The sequence below is a fragment of the Sinohyriopsis cumingii genome, chromosome 15, assembly GCF_028554795.1.
Source record: "Sinohyriopsis cumingii isolate HCF-2022 chromosome 15, ASM2855479v2, whole genome shotgun sequence".
In the NCBI taxonomy this organism is placed as follows: domain Eukaryota; kingdom Metazoa; phylum Mollusca; class Bivalvia; order Unionida; family Unionidae; genus Sinohyriopsis; species Sinohyriopsis cumingii.
In genome coordinates this window covers 119897174-119919605 of record NC_142975.1, presented here as the reverse complement: position 1 = coordinate 119919605, position 22432 = coordinate 119897174, and the positions used below count along the sequence as shown (strand labels likewise).

General features: G+C 34.9%; 1 protein-coding gene and 1 long non-coding RNA gene across 6 annotated transcripts in view; one reads left to right on the top strand and one right to left on the bottom strand.

Annotated features, from left to right (window-relative positions):
* Positions 1–22432, bottom strand: part of LOC149782596 (uncharacterized) — a 183620-nt gene that overhangs the window by 21658 nt on the left and 139530 nt on the right. Inside the window, exon 1 of one of the 5 annotated variants that reach the window (XM_089934049.1) lies at positions 7429–7625. The exons of 3 other annotated variants lie outside the window; for them this stretch is intronic. The gene's annotated coding sequence lies outside the window, so the exon portion shown is untranslated. Of the gene's footprint in view, positions 1–5114; positions 5499–7428; positions 7626–22432 lie in introns of those variants that run through there. One more of the 5 variants, XM_089934047.1, reaches the window with a different exon arrangement.
* The window catches only part of LOC149782597 (uncharacterized), a 38413-nt gene that overhangs the window by 3675 nt on the left and 12306 nt on the right, over positions 1–22432 (top strand). The window lies entirely within an intron of this gene.

The following is a 22432-nucleotide window of genomic DNA, read 5'->3' as shown; positions in this document are numbered from 1 at the left end:
TTTAAACAATTTTTAAAAATCTGCAAGGGGAATAACCCTGTGATCCTAAACATGTTATTTGGAATAGTCAAATACAATAGGTTGCTTCCCCTGCTTAAATTGTGAGAGTGAACCTTTTTTTGAAATGCAAAAACAAAAGAAAGTTTAAATTGCATACAATTTGAGAACTCTTTGTGTTTTTTAATTTCCTTAATATGTGCAGCTCTTGCTCACTATAAAACTCATTGGACATCTTACTATAAAACTCATAGGACATCTTGCTCACTATAAACCTCACTGGACATCTTGCTCACTATAAAACTCCCTAGACATCTTGCTCACTATAAAACTCACTGGACATCTTGCTCACTATAAAACTCCCTAGACATCTTGCTCACTATAAAACTCACTGGACATCTTGCTCACTATAAAACTTCCTAGACATCTTGCTCACTATAAAACTCCCTGGACATCTTGCTCACTATAAAACTCACTGGACATCTTGCTCACTATAAAACTTCCTAGACATCTTGCTCACTATAAAACTCCCTGGACATCTTGCTCACTATAAAACTCACTGGACATCTTGCTCACTATAAAACTCCCTAGACATCCTGCTCACTATAAAACTCCCTAGACATCCTGCTCACTATAAAACTCATTGGACATCTTACTATAAAACTCATTGGACATCTTGCTCACTATAAAACTCACTGGACATCTTGCTCACTATAAAACTTCCTAGACATCTTGCTCACTATAAAACTCCCTGGACATCTTGCTCACTATAAAACTCACTGGACATCTTGCTCACTATAAAACTCCCTAGACATCCTGCTCACTATAAAACTCACTGGACATCTTGCTCACTATAAAACTCATTGGACATCTTACTATAAAACTCATTGGACATCTTGCTCACTATAAAATTCATTGGACATCTTGATGATTCAAGTCTATTTACCAAGTTTACTCAAACTCACTGTGGTCAGATTTTAAAAAATGCAGTTTCTAGAGCAGTAACAAGTTCAACTATCAGATTAAAGATCACCTCATTAATATGCAAGTCTTCTTAATTATCAAGCTCATTCAAAAGCCTGATAATATAAGCTAATATTCCCAGTTTAATCAAAATCAGATCAAAAATATCATTTCCAAGGTGCAAACAAGTGAAGACAAGAAGCAAGATTACCTCATTAATATGCATTTATCTCATTCATATTGCAATTCATCTGAGATATTAATGATATGAACCTACATTTTAAGCTATATCACAATCTGATCAAAGCATGGTCTCAAACCAATGCACAAGTAAGTTGATATGATTTTATGAACAGGTGAACTAACCAAATCTTATCAGCTGCCAAAAGATACCTGGAAATGCAAACATTACAATAAAAAGTGTTCTCTCCATTGATGTGTCATCAATATATCTGACTTGCAAACAACTTTAACATAAAACTTTTAAAATATTTTATGACATCTACCATGTTGCTGCTGGAAAAGTGATGTATGTGTCTGATCATGCCAACTCAGGTGAGACAACATGCTGCCTTAAGAATATAGAACATATCCACTGAGAAACATATTCAGGATTGAGGATGTAGAATAAAAGCCACTAAGACAATATGCTGGCTTCAGGATATAGAATAGACATGATGCGAGACAAAAAGCTGGCTTGGTGATACAGCATAGCCTCAAAGTGAGATAATATGTTTGCTTGATAATACAGAATAAACCCAAAGTGAGACAATATGCTTACTTAAGGATACAGAATAAACCCAAAGTGAGACAATATGCTTGCCTGAGGATACAGAATAGACCTAGTGTGAGACAATATGCTTGCTTGAGGATACAGAATAAACCCAAAGTGAGACAATATGCTTGCCTGATACAGAATAGACTCAAAGTGAAAAAATTTGCTTGCTTGAGGATATAGAATAAACCCAAAGTGAGACAATATGCCTGCCTGAGGATACAAAATATACCAAAAGTGAGACAATATGCTTTCCTGGGGTTACAGAATAGACCATTTGCACCCCCATATATAGAGATGACTAATAGAGACCTGCCCTGCAGAAGAACAGCTGTTTGCATGCCAAACTCAAGAGTGATGGGTGCTGGTTCAAATTTTACAATCAGATTTGCCCAGTTCGGCTACTGCTGTAAGTTAATGAGCAAGGCACTTTGTTACAATTGCTTCAACATTAACCTACTTGTGACAGATTGGCAAATTTTTTGCCACATTATATCAAACCATACTTTTCATTATCTTGCATCTAATCAAGAGCATGCCCTTCTATTACTTCACCAAAATAAGCCATCGTCTATGTACACAGTTGCAATTTCTAAACACTGTGACCTTCAATTTTACCTCACTGAGACAAATTGTAAGCAGGCTCAAGTTACCTGATGGCTGTTGCATCAATATATTCTGGCACTGACTTGTGATACATCCTGTTCCTACAACTGTTTTGTAATCCACTTGCAAGTCCAAAAATTTTAGATTTCCACCACTGACTCCAAAATGTAAAATGATCTCTTTGGACAAACATTATATTACATCTTATCCCAGACAAAAAAGTTTAGTTGCTCCTATAATAAATAATAATCCATTTATCTGGCGCAGAGATTTCACTACTCTTCATAAAATGCCATATTCTCACCCCTACCTCTCACACAAAATAAGGTAACTGTTTGAATGTACACCACCTCCATACCAAATTTACCTGATTACCATTCATTTAATTTATTCTGATACTATCTCAAAACTTCAAAACCATCTTGTAAATCATGAGTCAGTCATCCATTTCCAATAAACCAATCCCAAATTCAAGATGTCATTTCATCCCACATGGACTCCAACATTCCACAACTTTCCACTAGACCATGCTACACTTGTCACTAGATCAAAACCGGATTTGAGAATTCTACTCCATCAAAGCTTTCAGACTGGCAACCACTCAACCATCCCACATTAGAGCCATAACAACAACATGGCCTTTGAATTATGATAATTATTCCTGAAAGTTCATGTATATGCTAGACCAACCTTCTCCCATCTCTGACAATTAGCCGATTCATCTTTTAACATTCTTGGATGAAAGAGCACATGGCACTTTTATGAAAATTCTGGCATCAAATGCTTGACTATCATACTAATCACTTATAAGACCCCCAAAAATATGCTTCAAACCTGATATTTCTGGTCTATAATCTCATGTTTTCCAGCACCTTAAAAGCAGTTTAATAAAATTGGAAATAGGATAGTGGAGCAAAAATTCCTACCTGTTTGTAAAGGTAATTTTATCTATGACTTGGAATTTAACAGGCTACAGCCATTATAATAGTAGACTTTAAGTAAATTGAAAAGACATTCTAATGATACACACTACACCTGAAGTCTCCAAGGAAACTTCCACTCAAGACCTTTGCAAACCATATTTACCCATGTGGCATACACTTAACTGCAGAGTAGACCCTGATCTGCAGACCGTTCAAGGTCACATAATGCTCAGGTACTAGATGAACTGGCAGTTTACAGCAATATTATGAACTGGCATTTCAGAGTCACATTACAAGCCGGAAGTTCAAGGTCACATGTTGACAGTTTGGGATTTCATGATATGCTGATGTTTGGAGTTGTATGATGTATTGGCAGTTCAAGGTCATGTTATGTTGTCAGTTTGGAGCTGTATGATGCACGGGCAGCACATGATGCACTGTTTAAATTTGGAGTCATGGTATACACAGGCAGTTTGGGGTCTACTGTTTCCTTCGAACATTAAGTAGAAGGAGCACAACAGAACCAATCGCTGAAATCTGTCAGATTATGCTCAGCTCTTCATGGTTATGACATATGAGCAAATATGATCAAAACAGAAACAGCACCGGATCAAGTTAAATGTGTGATGAAAGGTGCTTCTTTTTTTCTTCTTCAAATCTCAACATTATCATAAGGAAAAGCTTATAATTTCAAAATCTGGCAATGTCTGAAAAACCCAGCCTCACAAATGCAAAAATGAACAAAGACACCCTCTTATTGATATCTATGCTCCATTGCACTCTGTAATATAAATGTCTCTGCTAATATAGAAATGTTTTACTCCCCTTGCCACCAAAAAAGATTTCAAATTCTTACATAAACATCTTTGTGAATAAACTAGCTTGATTACAACTGATCAGCTCTTAGCTGAATCACTCATTTGTTGTTTTCAAAGTGTGCAATGATTAAAACAAAATATAAATTCCAGAAGGGTTATTCTTCCTTGCCCAAAATGTGTTCCTAAAACTTTGGGGGAAAAATAAACTACAAATAATGTTGCCTTATAATACCTCAAAACTATCTAATATTTTTCTTTACATTGTCCTACAAAATGTTGAAATTACATTGACACCAGTGTATATCCAAATAGATCTTTCTTTCATACAAACAAATTTATTTTAAAGTAGTTTATTCAAAATGTACTGCTCAAATAAGGAGTCTTTTTCAGAAGCAGAGTTGACAATAATCACTAGTGTAAATACAGATATCAGTGGTGATGATGAAGACATCAAATAAGCAGTCTGTTGTACCATATACAGTTCATCAAATACAGCAGCCACTATTTGTACCATTGACATATCATAAATTCAGCAGTCAGTTGTACCATAGACACAATCAAATAAAGCACACACAGCTGTACCATAGATACATCCTCATAAAATACAGTGCACACAGCTGTACCATAGATATATCCTCATAAAATACAGCACACACAGCTGTACCATAGATACATCCTCATAAAATACAGCAGTCACATTTGTACCATTTACATATCATCAAATACAGCAGTCAAATTTGTGCCATGGTGTTCCAATGTGCTTAATCAGGCAATTAATCAAGAATACATTTATTCCCATAATTAAACATCTTCCAATATAAATGCAAATACAGACAAATGAACATACAAAAAAACAGCATACTTTTACTGTCCTTTGATGCTACAAGGTAAGTGTAGCACAAAAATGGCACAATTATACCATATGTCCTCAGACAGGAGTTGACTAACATTATTATAACCTACCATATTGCTATACATATACCATATGGCCTCAGAGGTGGGTTACTTAAAATAAAGAAAAGAAGAACTTACCATGTTAGCTATAGGTACATCCAGATTGTACCAAATATCCTCTGATGGGTGTTGTTAACATTATAACCAGTCATATTAGCTATAAACACATCCAGACACTTTTTGGAAACAAATAAATTATAACCCCAAATATGTTGTCCTGTCACTGAATGTATGGTACTTTAGTTCCATCAACAATTTCCAAGTTAATGACAAGTTCCAAAGATTGCCTTGCTTTTGTTGAATCTATCTTCACTCATGTATGACCACATACATCACTGTACTGCTTACATTATCAGCCAATGGAGTTGCAGTGAAAATGGATGAAAACAGGTACACAAGGACAGGTCTACATACAAATCCGGTTCTTGCACAGTCAAAGCCCAGGTAAATGACTGATGAACTTTGGAAGTTGTGTATACTTTTGCCCACAAATTGCCTGATCCACAAGGCTGACAATTACACTGTGTACTTCATGCTCTCAACCACATAAGGATAAAAAAAGAGAACTAAAAGACATGATTGGGACTTGGGAGTGGGCACAGGACCCATAAATAGGAGATGCCAAGGGGAAAAATAACATACCTTACAAATGCCAGGATAGGTGTGCTCAGATCTTATTTTGATTTAATCATTCACACTTACTATGTACTTGATACTTGTTTGCTGATGATTAAGATGAAGACACAGAAAAAGAGCAAGTTAGTAGTAGTAGTAGTAGTAATAGTTACTGCCTTCATGCTCCACAGGAACAGATTATTTTACAGAAAACATAATTAACAGACTTAACTTAGTTTGGACTGCAATTTTTCTTTTTATTATGAATATCCCGTGAGCACAGATATTAAAACCTACTATAAACGGACACCAATAATATGGTCATTCCATTATGATGGGACACAAATAACATTTACATCAACTTGCTATAAAGGGACACCAGTAACAACAATTCCTTGATATAAGGGACAACATTAACAGAACAATTCCTTGCTATGAAGGGATACCATTAACTGAACAATTCCTAGCTAAGATGGGATATGATTAACTGAACAATCCCTTGCTATGATGGAACAGTAACATGACTGAACCTAGAATTAAGCTTTTTATGCAATATTTGAGTGAAGCTTGTAAATGTCACTCATTTAAATCTTCTATAATGAATTTTCTTTTCCTGCAAATTTTAATATAACAGATCAAGAAATAAATACAGGTAATAAAGGGCCATAAATTAGCACCTAATGTACCTGTACCCAACACCTTCATTACACACTATTCTCCAATGATAAGCGGTGCCCCTAGTGTCTGAGTTGTCTAAAGCACTCACCTACGGATCACTGCCATCTAACCTCTGTCTGTGTGGGTTTGAGTCTCAGGCTCGGCTAATGTGGGTATGTGAGAAAGCTTGCCTGCAACTTAACGTAGGTCGGTGGTTCTTTCCAGGATTTTCCCAGGTTCTTCCTCCACCATTAATACTGGCCACCATGTATACCCTATAATGTGCTGAAAAATGGCATTAAACCCTACAACAACAACAACCACCACCACCAATGATAAACCCTTACTCTGGTCATAACACATTTCTCAATTTTGCTAAATACTTACAAATATATATCTAAGAAAGTTTTGTCCAATAACAACACATACCCTTCACTGTACAAGACCCTATTATGGAACCCAAAAAAATGTTTTCCACTTACAGGGACCTGCAGCTGGATACATAAAAACATTGTTTATTTATCAGTCACTAATCCATTACCCATCAAAACTAACAGCAAAGAACAAAACCTGAAAACTGCATCTGATTGATCTTTTATATTAATTCATTATGGTTTTGTATGGACCAGAGTACACACAGACACACACACACACACACACACACACACACACCACTATCCTTGATGTATGAACGACACCTGGTACATAACAAAAATCCATTATCATAGAAATATTGTTATGGTTTCTTAAGTCCATCGACACTGATTTAAAATGCAGTACTAAATTCAGTAGATGTGAGAGAGAGAGAGATAGTGTGCGTGTGGATTGATGGATGTAAAAACAGACGAACTAGACCATAATATTTCTTTGTTAAACAAATGTTGAAACATCAAGACACATGGATACACATGTGAATGTACTTTTTTTTATTCTCCTGGTTTTTTTTAATACAAAAATGTTTCAAAGAAAAGAGTTTTGAACATCTAAACAATTGACTATATTTTTAATTTATTTGAATAATTTTAAAGACAGTAAATTTTAATGGTTTAAGTGACCTCAATAAAGTAGGCAAAGTTCATGTTCAGATTTTAAAAGAAAACTTTTCAGTAATCTACCATACCTTTCTAGAGGTTACACCCATCCTCGAGTTGTATTTTCCAAATGAATCTCACAAAATGTTCAGCCATTATCACAAATCCCTGGGCCAAAAGTATCGCAATAATCTCTTTATCACTGAGACAGAGGTTCAGGTGGCACTGGGAACCAATATTTGGCAGGGATTTATCACAGTTGATAAGATATGACCCTTAAATCAATATTGGTCAGCATCTACTCCAGCTCCAACTCTATCATGAGCCTGGTTCAAATTCCAACCTTTTGATAAATGATGGCTTTACCCGAAGTACCCCAGTGCACATGATCTCTCAATGCACTGTTCCAAAGATCAGAAACCATCAGATTCTATCAGGACTTGTCTGGGTATGAAATGTTTACCGTATATGCCCGGTTTTATGTCTACATAGTGGTCTGTGTCATTGTAACTTTGTCTCTATGGATCAACCAAAGTGTTCAAGTCTAGTTACTGATCAAAAGGTTTATTGTCACAATCTGCCAAAGGTTTAAATAAATAATATTAATTTGAAGGAAACAAAATTAAAATACAGTACACTAAGCAGTCTCAGCTCCATAAGTTTCTGAATAAGGGATAGATATGACATGCTACATGTAGCACACAAGATAAGTGGCCACAGCTACCCAGGTTTAAAGGCATCAAGTATCTTCTATGTTCCCTTCATAAATGAACTGTCTTTGCAAAACATCTTGTCTTCAGCTATAAATGCCAGAGCACATTTACCTATATTTCTCCAATAAAATGCACATCTGATGACAAGACCACCAAGCACTTTAAAAAAAAAATTGTCATTGTTTTATCAAGACAAAAATAATGCCTGCTGATAAAGACTATCTCCCCCGTCAAAACCAGTTTACTAGGTTTCAAACCTAATTTATTAGGCCAACTCCCTAGACTTATCATGGGAAAATTACTGTACCAATGTGTAATGTCAAATGATAAACCCATTCTCCACTTCACACCAAAATTTATTAGGACAGTTCTCTGGATTTCTCATCAGTAAAAAACAATTTACCTGTGTATAATGACAACACCCAACAAAATAACAAACCCCTACCTCACACAGAGTTTATTAGGCTAACTCCCTAGACTCATCATGGGAAAATTACTGTACCCATGTGCAATGTCAAATGATAAACCCATTCTCCACTTCACACCAATTTGTTTTAGTACAGTTCTCTGGACTTCTCATCAGAAAACACAATGTATCTGTCTTTAATGACTAAACCCAAGAAAATAACAAACCCCTACTTCACACAGAGTTTATTAGGCTAACTCCCTAGACTTATCATGGAAACATTACTGTACCCATGTGCAATGTCAAATGATAAACCCATTCTCCACTTCACACCAATTTGTTTTATTACAGTTCTCTGGACTTCTCATCAGAAAACACAACGTATCTGTGTTTAATGACTAAACCCAACAAAATAACAAACCCCTACTTCACACCAAAATGTTTTAGGACAGATCTCTGGATTTCTCGTCAGAAAAAAATAATGTATCTGTGTATAATGACTACACCCAGCAAAACAGGCCAACTCCCTAAGACTTATCATGGGAGAAATACTGTACTCATATGTAATGAGACTCATCATGGGAGAAATACTGTACCCATATGTAATGAGATTTATCATGGGAGAAATACTGTACCCATACATAATGTTTGATGATAACCCCATCACCAAATCATACCAAGACCATTCCTAAATTTACAATGGGAAAAATATTATATCTGCATTTAATGATGACAGTGCACCCAACAAAATAACAAACCCCCTCAACTTCACACAAAGTTTATTAGGTCCGCTCCCTTGCTATATCATTGGTGAAATACTATATCCATGAATAAGGACCATTCATGAAAAGAAAAGCAAAACCTAACTTATCACCCAGTTTACAAGGCCAGCTGCTTGAGATTATGGCACGAGAAATGCTGTACCCATGTATGATGACTTCACTGACCAAAACACCTCCTCCAAATTTGCATGAAGTTTATTAGACCACCCCCACCCCCACCACCCCAAGCTTATCATGGGGATAAATACTGTACCCATGTATGATGACTTTGTTGACCAAAAGATGTCCCCCAACTTCACACCAAGTTTATTTAGGCAGCACCATGGGTTTATCATGGGAGCAATACTTTACTAAGTATAATGACTTCACCTGACCAAACACAAAAAACAAAACAAATTCACACCAAGTGTACCTGGTCAACCACATTGGCTTATCATGGGAGAAATACTGTAGCAAATGTATAATGATTGCACCTGATAAAAAACACTGGAGAACTGCAGTCGCATATTGCACTGGCAGATCACAGTCTGTGTTGTTTATTATGCCCATTGTTTTAAGCAAAAACTCAACATCAGCAACAATAACTGAAGAGTGGATAAGAGTCGACAATGTCTACAGTTGGAGTGAATAATATAGATGCAACATTGACATTCACTCTCCAAGTTTTCTGGTATGGCTTCCAAATAATATTTCTTTGCTGTTAGTAGCATTGTTGTTTTATGCGAGAGCCTCCTTTCATCAATCCCCATTTTTATTTATCTAAAAAGTGAACCATGAGGTAATGATATAAAGAGGGAATCTGTTGCCCAGGTGATACGGCTGGCCAACCCACACTTAACTCTTATATGACAGCGTAATTGTAGAGTTATTTTCTTTTGTTTTAACTGCAACTACAGCTCTATCAGATCGATTAACTTTAAAATTATTTTCTTTTTCTGTTTTTTAACTGCAACTCAAAGATTTTTCTACTTTAATTCATTTTTAATTAGTGTGCTCATGTTACTGCAAAGATGTGCTGAATAGCATGACTGGGCACACACAGATCTGTAACAGATATGTACTAATATAAACTCCACAGTAGATATTAGTAGAGTTATGTACAAGTGTCTGGTGATACTAGTGACACTTAATCACTTTAATACCCTCTTTTCTTAAGTACCAAACCTATCCAATGCTAACTTGTACAATAACTCTCGTGTAACAGGTTTGCCTGTTGAAGATACACAAAAGAAAGGAAAAAGAACCTGGTGTCCTCATAAAAAATAATCTTTGGAAGATAATATGCAAGACAGAAAAGTTATTTTGTTCTATGTGTAGACTCCTTCGAAAAACATGCAGGGGGTTTGGGGGAGGCAAAATAAAATTTATATTCATGTTTTTACCTTCTTGTGAGCATTTTGGAATGTGCATCAGAAATAAACAAATCTCAAATGAATCCACAATATCACCACCACCACCATGAAGATTATTTACCAGCAGATTTGGGTCTATGATGTTATGTTTGCAGTTATTTGTGTCATTTAGAGCAGATATGGCCAATCCATAAATGGTTAATCATCAGCGCACAAGACAGACCCAACTGCACACAATATAGACCCCTATCTACCACTGCATAATGCACCAGTACATCTGGGGCTATACAGCCTGTTATTACTAATCAGTAGAACAAAATGCTATCATGCTAGGACTAACCAGCATGTCTGAGTCTAGTCTACAGTTTGCTAGGTCTAACCAGCAGGATGAACAGCAAAGACACTGATCTGCCAGTATATAATGCAACAGCAGAGCTGGGTCCATGTTGTTTCCAGTGGGGTCTGTGGAAGTATATATGGTACATTCCTGCTGAGAACCAAGGAAAAACATTCCTGCTGATAACCAAGGAGAAATATTTGGGCAATAAAATACTCAGAAACCTTTCATAGTCAGTACTAAAAATTAAAATAAATCAATTTAGAGAAACTAATTTTCATAATAATAATGGATTCTTTCTGCCTGCATTTCTTATTCTCTTATTACGTCCTGCACAGGACTGCAACAGCATAAAATTACATGAAAATGACTTTGCAGTTTACTGAAAGTCAATGTTGCTCCTAACAATATGAAAGACACCAGGAAACAAAACAAGAATCAGGTCTGAACAGTATAGCATAAAGACCCCACTCACCAATATTAAGTGACATATACACTCTGTGTGTGTGTGTGTGTGATTCCCCACTCTAAGATTTCTTATTAAAACATGGTTCCTGTTATAAGGCTGGTAATACAATTATTTAGAAGGAATAATGTACTTCATTATACAGTTGTCATTATACAGTTGTCTCATTATAGGATGACATACTATATGGCCCCTATGGTCAACATTACAATGAGCTTGATGCAGTATGTATGGAGCCATGGCAAAATAGAACAAAATACCCATAATATAAAGGTCACAGGTTCGATCCATAGTTAAGGCAGTTTGGATTGGCTGTCTTTTGTCTGTCATTTGGAATGGGATGTGCCTCCCATTTTTTTGGTGGGGGAAGACTAGTGGAATTCTGATTGTAGCAAGTTTATCAGACAAGTGAGCACCAAAAAAAAAAAAACCCAAGAGAAAATGAAACAAAATAAATGAATTTAATTTCCAAATTGCAGAAGTTTGTGGTTCAAAATTTATATGGATTGAAGGAATCAAATAATTGTGTACTACGTATTAATTGTACCCATTAATGACTTTCTGACCCTGAAGGTGGGATACAATTTGGAATGGGTCAGAAACAGGCTGTACATTAATCCTGTACCACATACATGTGTAAATATAAGGTAATTGACTCCTGCTCTGAAGAAAATTATATCGGGGAAATTGAAGTGATTAAATTTTCCTTTAAAAGTGGTTTGTTCTTCTGAGTCAGTATACTTTAATTTCTCTCCCATCCTGCTGACAGAAAACCCCATCAGACTTCTAACCTGCCTACATTAGCAGGTGCCTATTTTCAGTCTACCCTTGCTAAAATACACCCAGACATGCATTTGATAAGCTGTGTTTTTGTGTGTATGGAAATGGCATAGCTTTTCTCCCACAATGAATTTTGGGGATCCTTTCAATGTGCCCTCAGTCTCGACTAGACTAACACCGAAGCTGTTGATATCGATAAAGAATACATTGATAAAAATTTGGCATAGAATTTCCTTTGTAATTGTTCTACGTTTTTTGTCTGTCAGGAGGGCAATCTTGTGAAAGTTCCATTATGGAAATGCAAGTACACCAGGCAGAAGGAGCTTATTAATTTCAGCCCTTTATGAAATGAAAGTCTTTTGGAATTCCATTATATCCAGCCAGTAGGATAAATCATTTCTCAAAAGACCAAGTCAGATTTGACACTTCAATAGGGGTGTGGAGGAAATAAAAGTAAAAGTCTAATTTGAACTCCCCACCATAACGATATGAAATGCTGTCTACCCCATATTCTATCAGGGGAAATTAAATGGGCCAATATGCTGTGATCATCTAGTATCGATAAAGATACCTGGCAACTTAATTTTCTCGGCATGAAACCAACCTCTGTGTTCCCTTTTATGATTGTTTATCTTTTCATGCTGTATCACCTCAAACCCAAACCAATTATCCACCCCTCATTTTATGCAGGGAAAGTCTCATGCAATAGCTTTGGTGTATTCATCTTAAAGTTTTTGAACCATCCTGTGGCAACAGATAATATCACTTGTAAATAAATGGATGGTGGCAATCTGAGTCCCAGTGCTTTACAGGAATCAAGGAACACAATACTATAGTAAATTGAGAAATTTGCACACGTTTCATTTGAAGAGAAAAACATGACTGAGATCACTTGCCTCACTGTCATCTGTTGAACAGCTAAATACAAACGCAGAGCTACTGCAGCTCCCAAATTTTTGTATAGACCTTCATGTGTCAAAATTCTGTCAAGTGGTTTTTGCAAAAGAGTTATTTCAAAGGTTTTATATTTTTTAGCAGAGTCAACCATTCTGAATTCTAGAATGCTATTCTTCGTACAAAATTTCAAATTATTTCAGAAGAACAACACAAACATGTAAAATCCATTTATTGCTTCTTCTGACCTTTAAATTCTAAGATTAAACTTTGTTAACCGATAAATTCATAATATTTGGTCATTTCTCATTTGCAACTTTTATGTTCAGTATATAATCAATTTTTAAGCAGTCAAGATGAGGGGAAATTATGAATAAACCTATTCTTTTGTTATCACTTTTTCCAGATTTCACAGTAGCATGGAAACTCTGTACATGCTGCTTTTTTATCTGTGCATAAACAGGTACAAAAGCACAATGCATAACTAACATGCCAATACAGTAATGGGGTTCTATTCCATCAGGTAACCACCCATGCTGTGTCATTTGATTTCCCAATTTGATCCAATTTTGTTTCCTTATTTACTGAACATATACAACAAAAGTTATAAGTTTCTGCCATTTTGTGTTCTATTCAATGAACTTATGCCATTTTATTTTGACAACTTTAAAAGGTTTTCAACAAATTCAAGAACTTTTTATGGATAAAACAATTTTTTTTAAAAACTCAAACAAGTTTTCAATAAAACTTCTAAAATTCACTGCTTTTCAAAGATGTATAAACACTGTAATAAATGCACACCAGCAATGTTATAAACAGTATCCACATTATATGCCTGTGCATACTATAAGAGTTAACTCCCATTGTCTATGTTGGGAGCTCTCCACTTTGAAGGCACATTCTCTTTCATAATATGGCCAAATTATATAAAATACATGCAATTTTTTATTTATTTATTTATGAAATGCCACAAAATTAAATGGCAATATAACATTAAGTATGCAAGGTGGTAAGTTCGAGATGTACTTGACTAACCACTTATCTCATAGGAGGTATGCTGGAATCCAGACATGATAGATAACTGGTTTTTAAAGGCAAGTTTTACTAAGATGATGGTATATAATTATTAATGCATGTATGCAGGGTTAGAAGTGAACTGAATTTTAAAATGGGGGTGGTGATAGTTTTCTTTTTTTTTCTTTTTCAAGATTTAACATTTTTAGAGGTTCAAGCCAGCTTTGTTGGGAACAATTCACAGGCCTAAAACACTTCTGGTAAAATAATCTTAATCCAAACAAAGGTTGAAGCAAACAGAATTTTAAATGTGCAAAGACTAAAGTGAACACAATGCTAATATTGCTGATGATCCAACAGCAATATGCCTTTAGGGGTCTATCAAATGAATGATAAAATCAAGTGACTGGATGCATTTAATTAGCATAATTTGTGGACTTTCTCAACCACTTGGCATGCCTAATGAAAAACAGTGTGAAGAAGAAAACAACTGTGGGGGTGGATTAGCACCAGTCACAACTGTTTCAGATTATTAGTTTTTCTTATTTAGGTTTCCTTCGCGTTAAGGCTCTTTTTTAGGTTTCTAAGGCCAAAATGAAATTTTAGGTTTTTCAAGGTTGTTGAGGTCTGCTTCTAACCCTTCTGTGTGTATTTTAAGGTGGTGGTCTACAGTTTCATATTTTCCATAGGGTTAGGATTTTAAAGAAAAAGAATTTCCCCGGCTTTCCTCACTGGTTATACTGGCTATTTAAAAAAGACTTTGTATACCTTAGGTATAATTAAAAGAACCTTTAATTCCCTTTATTTTGGTGTATGATTGATGGGTGTACTATGGGTTATAGAGTATACAGCTTGGCCTTACTTCAAATGTGTACCTTTCAAAAAAGTGCTACTCTACTTGGTCATTTTCACTTCCTTAATTTAAGAGGTAAATTGTATAAAAAAGAGCCGATAACTTTTTTTACATTTTATATATTTGTTAATTCATTCATTGCACTTTCAGAAGCTGGTATTGTCTAGTCTGGCAAAATTCATTTTCCCTATTTTAATAGCTGCTATGTATAGTGTACTTTAGACTAATTCAGGCTGATTTTTTAACACAAGGGTGCAGTCTATTTAGTTCGAAGTGTGCTTAAATCATGTAAAATTTCCAAAAGTACAATATCCAAAGAAATATCATCCACATTACATTACTGTAGCATATAGGTATGCCAACATTCTCTCCACTGTGCATGTTTTAAATGCGAACTACTTCACCTTACATACGTCACTCTCTCTAAAGTACATACTAATTGGTGAGTGCCCCCTATGCAAAATGTAAAACATTATGATCCAAGTTTATTGATAGTATCTTATGCCCATGAAGATAATATACCATATATACTCAGTTATAAGTAAAGTCCAATGTCTACCTAATGTGCCATCAGATCATGGTCTGTGTTGTTTGTTCTATTCATCACTCCTAACACACTGCATAGGCTCCGATTTTCAGACACATGATGTAAAGTGCATATCTGGGTCTGTCCAGTTTTCATCTTATAAGTGAGTATTAACAGTATACTACAGCGGCACTGGTTAATATACCCAGCAGATTTGTTTCCATGTCATATTATTAATTTTCAGGTTGTGCTAGATGATTACTGTTCTCACCAATAAGATACCAATACACATTTTAATACAACTGTTTTGTATCGTGATATATATTTTTGGGGCACATGTGCATAATTTAATTTGGTATTAAATATATGTCGCAATTCACATTTGCTTCTTTCCCAACTCTATTTTCTGTGAATTAATTTGTTTTCTTTTATGTTAACATAGCTATGACAATGATTTTCTTTAATAAATGTTTCATGCATGGAGCTGAACCAAAACATTAATTAACACCTACAATCATAATCTGATACCTTTGATTTTTGCATATATATTATCAAATATATTAGGCATACAAACCATTTCATATGCAAGAAATATTCTTGTTTAAAAGTACGGAAAACTGCACATTTTAAATTTAAAAAATCAACACAAGTGTGATGATGGATTCAAGATAAATGTTTGTATCTTTCATTCTAACACGTGGCCTGCACTGCCGAGGGAAATTAGCATAAAACCTGCACTGTTTTTAATAGGGCATTTGCCCATGAAAAACCAATTAGCATAAAACCTGTACTGTTTTTAATAGGGACCAATTAGCATAAAACCTGTACTGTTTTTAATAGGCATTTGCCCATGAAAAAACAGTTAGCATAGGAGCATCATAATATCATTTAGAACTGTTTATAGACTCCCCAGCTATCAGTTGTATGTGACTGGATGGTTCTGCATTATTTATACATGTATACAGCCCCCCCCCCCCACGTTTCCTACTGCACTGGTTTTAAAATTAGGGCAGGCAGGTAAAAAAAAAGTTGTATTATAAAAAAACATATACATTTAATGTGACTTTGTGATGTTTTTTTAATTATAGGGGAATAATGTGCTATGGTCGGCAATGCGAAACAGGTACAGCCAACCAAAAAGATTCTTTTTGGCCTAGTCAGAGTTGTAGAAAAAATTAAGAATTAACAAACTGGACATTTTACTTATTTGTCACCTGTTTTCCCCATCAAATGTATTTGTCACTGATTTCAGATAGTTACTGGGATGTTATAAAGGAACCAATATTACTAATGGTTACACAAAAATATCATTAAAATAATATTTTTATTTTTCAGTTCAAAAGATCTTTGGATGAATAAGCAAAAACAGGCCTTTAACGTCTTTATCTAAATATTTTCATGTTTTATTTAATTTGGTTAGAAACAAAAATACAAACAATGATCATATAGTTTAATAAAATTAATAAATTAATAAAAAATTAATAAATTATTAAAATCTGTATGACGAATATGTGTTGTTATTTAGCAAACTTCAGATTCTCATCAACCTTTTTAATATTCATCAGATATGCGATTTTGACATGGTAAGAATGTAACTACATGTAATTCCTTAATTGATGCTTAATGGAAAATTTGTTGGGCATTATTCATCATGCTACTGTTCTATACTTTATTTACGAGAACACATATCTAACAAACTGGGCAATCAAGTGAAATGATTTGTTTTCCAATTCACAGCATCTTGACCAGAAAGTACATGCACATCATGTTCTGTTGTTTTGCATCAATGGTCTCTTGTATGTACATTTACTTTTTTGAAATTAAATGGGGGTATTTTGCCTTTCTGTGAACACCACAAAGCAATAACGCTTAGGCAATATAAATGAATCTTAGTCATCATGATTCCTTCTTGACTGCATCAAGTGACTAAGACTAGTCAAGGGTGCATTTGTTTATTTGAGTGTCTGTTCTCACTGTGATCAAGTACTGCAATTTTAAATGTGCACAAAAACCTCGAACTTAAACAAATGCATAATTTATATCAATCAAACATGCATCAGACAATATGAGCTGAGCTTCCCACAGGAGTAATGCAATTGCAAATCTGGACAAATGCTTCAAATTTTGTAGTCTTCCATAATTTAAAAGGCATTAAAAATGTATGCATTTTTAGTTATAGTGTATAAATATGCAACTATGGTGCTTATCTTGAGTTATGTATAGCTTTTGTGCCTCTTTGTTAAACATCTAAGTGCTTATGCAAAAAAAGTGAGTACATATGTACTCTCTTATAGGACCAGTCCAACTGTAAAATGCACAAGATCTGCCTTTGCATAATATGGTGGCAGATCTTGGTCTATGCAGCTTGTTTGAAGAATTATTTAGAAGAAACAACACTGACCCTGATCTGCTGGTGCATTATGATATGGCAGATTAGGATCTATGTTGTTTGCTGCTGGGCTCAATTCATTAACCCCTGGAAGTTTTTTATCGTTTTCACCTGAAATATGATATATAAGAAATAGATGTTGTGGGCTATTTCTGAACACATCCTAATATATCAACTTCCAGGTGATTTTCCGATAACCTAATGTGAGTGCTTGTGTTAGAAACATCGTTTTTAATTGGCTATTTCACTCCAGCATGAGCAGAAGGGTAAAAGTTGGAGTTCTTTTTTTTTTTTTGCTTAATGGACCCATCATTTTGGTATCGAGACCACTCTTTATTCCCAATGCCCATTTTATCCTACTTTTTGCAAAGGTTCATCCGTCTGTTTGCAGTTCATACCAGTCTGATTTAGAGCTGAGATCAAAAGTCTAAAATCCGAACACAAAATCAGATTCCGACCATGGGCGAATTTGGGTGGAAAAAACTCGGTGCCAGGGGTTAATGAGTTAATAGCGAGTGAAACTGTACTTGTTCATTATCAATCTGAGTATCTGTTAATATACATATCTGAGTATCTGTTAATATACATACTTTGTGCTTATTCATGTTTTTAATCGGTCTTTTCCTTCTAGTTATAACCACATAAATTATCAATAAAAGTAGATATGCTGCTATTACCCATCAGAAGTCTGCAAAAATTGGATTAGATACATCATGGTCACACTATAAAGCTATAAACTAAGAGAGAAAAACCAGTAACACATGCTAAAAGCAATGAGCTAAAGAATTTTAGAAAGTAAGAAGCAAAAATCATTTATAGCATATGATAAACTTACAAAAATGGAAATCTAGGATTGTACTAGGCTCATTCCTCCATAGGATATGTGTCATCCAAGTGTCATTCACAAGGAATGTAGCTAAGTTCTCACTGTAAGCTGACACCAAGTGCAGGAAAAATTCTAAAAGAACTTTTTGTAGGTCTGCCAAACTAATAGAACAACTCTAGCAAGACAACCTAACTGGAATTCAATAGCATTAATTATTACCTGTGCAATTTTTTTCCTGGCAGAGCAGTTCCAATATCAGCAGACTACATGTATGTGTCTATAGGGAGAGAGAACTATGTATACCCTCTAGTCAATATAACACCCCAGTTCCTGTAGGTAAATGGCTGCTCAAAATTCTCATCACCAAGCACCACCAGGGTCTCATACAATGCCATTACCTGAATATTCTACCTGGCTGACCATTATTACCTGTAGTTTTACCTGAGTTTGCCCACTGGCAGTGCCAGGTACCAGGTGATAATCCTGTCCCAGGACCTAGCAGCTACAAGACTGCAACACACATTCCTTCAGTTTAGGGAATCTCAAAACCAGGCAATAGAACTGGGGTCAAAGGTCAGACTAGCAGACAATATAAATAAAGCCCTAAATCGATGCCAGTTTTGCAGTCACCTGTAAGGCCTGTTCTGCAAAAATGAGGGGGGGGGGCATCCTGGCTCAGGTAGAACAAATCTTGTTCAGGCAAATAAGATTTTATCTGATATTTAAAGTGTATTGGAGTGCCAAACCAAACACAAAGGACAAGAAGAGCACCTGATAACATGGAACTCTTCCCTGCAGACAATTTATCACACAGAATTTACCACTCCACAGATTAATCCTGGTTGCATAGTCTTGTTTCCTGTTAGAACTGATAATAAAACTGCAACCACAAAATGCAATATTAGCACAGTGCTGGAATTTCCTCAAGAACATTTATCATGTATACTCTGGAAACAAATTGTGTGATAAAGCAGATTATCCAGACCCCATAGATTCAATGACATATCTGATTTTCCTACCCAAGATAATAAAATTTGGGAAGAGAAATGAGGAAACTCATGGAGATCTAATCTGATGATCTGTATTGTTGTATTGTTAGTCTTAAATTTATACTGTCCCCAAGGGATACCTATAGGTTTGACTACGTTTTCACCTCATATTCTTGGTGCCAACTTTATGTCCATACAGTGACCACATATTAACAGTATAACCACGGATCTATAACAAGTATACATGCAGTTATAATACCTGGAAAGTACACTTGCTGATTTTTCACAATCCACAGAATTTTTAATTCTTTTTGCAGACTTTGTCACAAAAATGGACTTATGGTGGATTCCTCAAGAAATGCTGATATACTTTAAATCACAATGTTATTTTCCAGTTTACAACAAAATCAGCAAAAATTAATACATGCCCATAGAGAATAATAGCCTCATGTATGCATTGCCAATAAAGAAATGCACAAATTTTTACTGACAATGACCTGAATTTACTAATTTATTAAAAAAAATGGAAACAATCTATACTATTTCACCCTATTACTATTTATTAATATTTGTATTATTTAAATATGTTAAATTTTTTTTCACGTGTCTGATATAGTTAGAAAATGATCACAAATTCCAAATTGTTCATGAAAATACTTGTTCTCTTTATTCTCAAATGTTGAACGTATAAAAGATCAATTATCTTATTTCCCCAAACAGAAAAACATAAAGTCATAAAATAATAACTAAGACTGTTGTTACACTCTGATACATAACAACAAAAAAAATGCTGACAATTGGAATTTTACAGGTTACATACCATGCTGAAAATGAATACTGATGTATGCTTTTTGACAATCAATTCAGGTGCTATTAAACATTTCTAAAAACAACTTCAAATAAGACCAACATAAAGAACTCTACACTAACAACAAAAATGGCTGAGGTACAAGTCATCCACGATATAATCAGTGCAATTCAATTCTGAAATGAGACAAAGACAATAGATCCTTATTGTATCAAATTCACCTGGAAAACAGGAACATTTGAATAACTTGTGAAAACAAAGAACATTTTAGTCTTTGAATTATTTGGCAAAATTGAACTCAGAAAGTCTGCACTGGGCAATTGTTATACCAGCTCAAAAACTGCTTGAAATACAGAATTACAATGAAAAGATTTGTTGGAGTTTTTTTAAGTTAGAAGTCAACCGTGTCACTTAATTTTAATGGTGAATTATTCCAGATGCATTCAGCAGAATGGCATCAACATTTACTGCACCAAATAGTTTGTTAAGAGTCATAAAACAGGTCACAATTTCAGGCCAGTTTTGCTGCAGGCATGTTTTACAACTGGATTACATTCTAGAAACAGCTAAAAATACAAAGCAGGCAGATTGGACTAGAGTCAAGCTGTAATCTGAACTGGTTTGAACATGCTTATGAGAATAAAAATCTTGGATTTGAGAATTTGCTGGTTTTTCTGTCATAAATATCAACACAACTGGATAGACAGTAGAATGGATTTTTATAAAAACAGCCTTAACTTCTTTAAATCCTCAAATACAAAGTCATAATTCCCATCTGAAGGTCTTCTCCAGAACAAAATGATGGGGACAAGACCTCCCCCTCCCCCATTTCCACTGAAAGAAAGGGAGTCAATTTCTAAATATGAGGGAAATAATTAAGCCTAAAAGTAGAGCGTGAAAATATTATGTATTGCTGCAGTGCCCTTGGTTAATATATTTTGTTAGAAATTAGCATGAACACTACAATCACACATTTTACAATATATCCTACCATTCAAAACTGGAACATATTGTCCAAAAAATAGCAGGTGTAATTCTATGTGGAACTATATCACAGTGAAATTTGTGCGATCACAAAATTCAATCACAGAGTTTCATCTTACAGTTTACTGACAAAATGAAGAAATAAATCAAAGAAATCGATATGAACAAGAGTATGTCCAGTGCATGTTTGACATTCCTAAATGTAGGCAATACTAGAGAATGTCTGACTAAACAGAATAGTGAACAATGGGTTTCAGTGACCTTGACCTATACCTGTTCCTATTTTGCTTCATCCAGTCACAAATATATCATCCTTTGTCAGTTTTACCCCATAATACATATGCTTCTTTCTTATCCCGACTGCAAGCCATCCACAAAGTCTGGTGAAGTTATGTGATCTAAAACCCAAGTTATTGTGCAGAAACTCTTTTTCTGTTGATAAAAGTAGCCATGACCTCTGAACCTAAATATTAATAGGTATCTTTCTTACCTTAAATTCAGGACACCAACCAAGTTTATTTAATGTATGTGATACAAAAAAAGAAGTTATTGTGCCAAAACAATTTTCTTCCTATAGTCATAATGTACTTGACCTCTGATCTTTTGACCCTAAATCAACAGAATTCTTGCATGCAAGTATATACCAACCACAAAGTTCAAGGCCTTGATAAATAAAATTACGGCACATAAACCAAAATCAATGGACAAACTACATGATACACTAAGCCACATGGCTAGCATAACAAAAAAAAATGTTGAAAAATAATAGTCGTTGTTCAAGGTACAACTCCCCCAGAAATGTAAGGGTTATGTTACGTTCCTGGGACCTCTGTGTGTGTTGGTTTTTACAAAGTTGGGTTTTACTAGGCTTTAACATCATGGTAAAGGGTAACTTTAACAAACCACAATACAATCCTTAAGATTAGTGTGTGTGTGATTTGGATTTTTAATGTAGCTTTAACAACTTTTCAGTC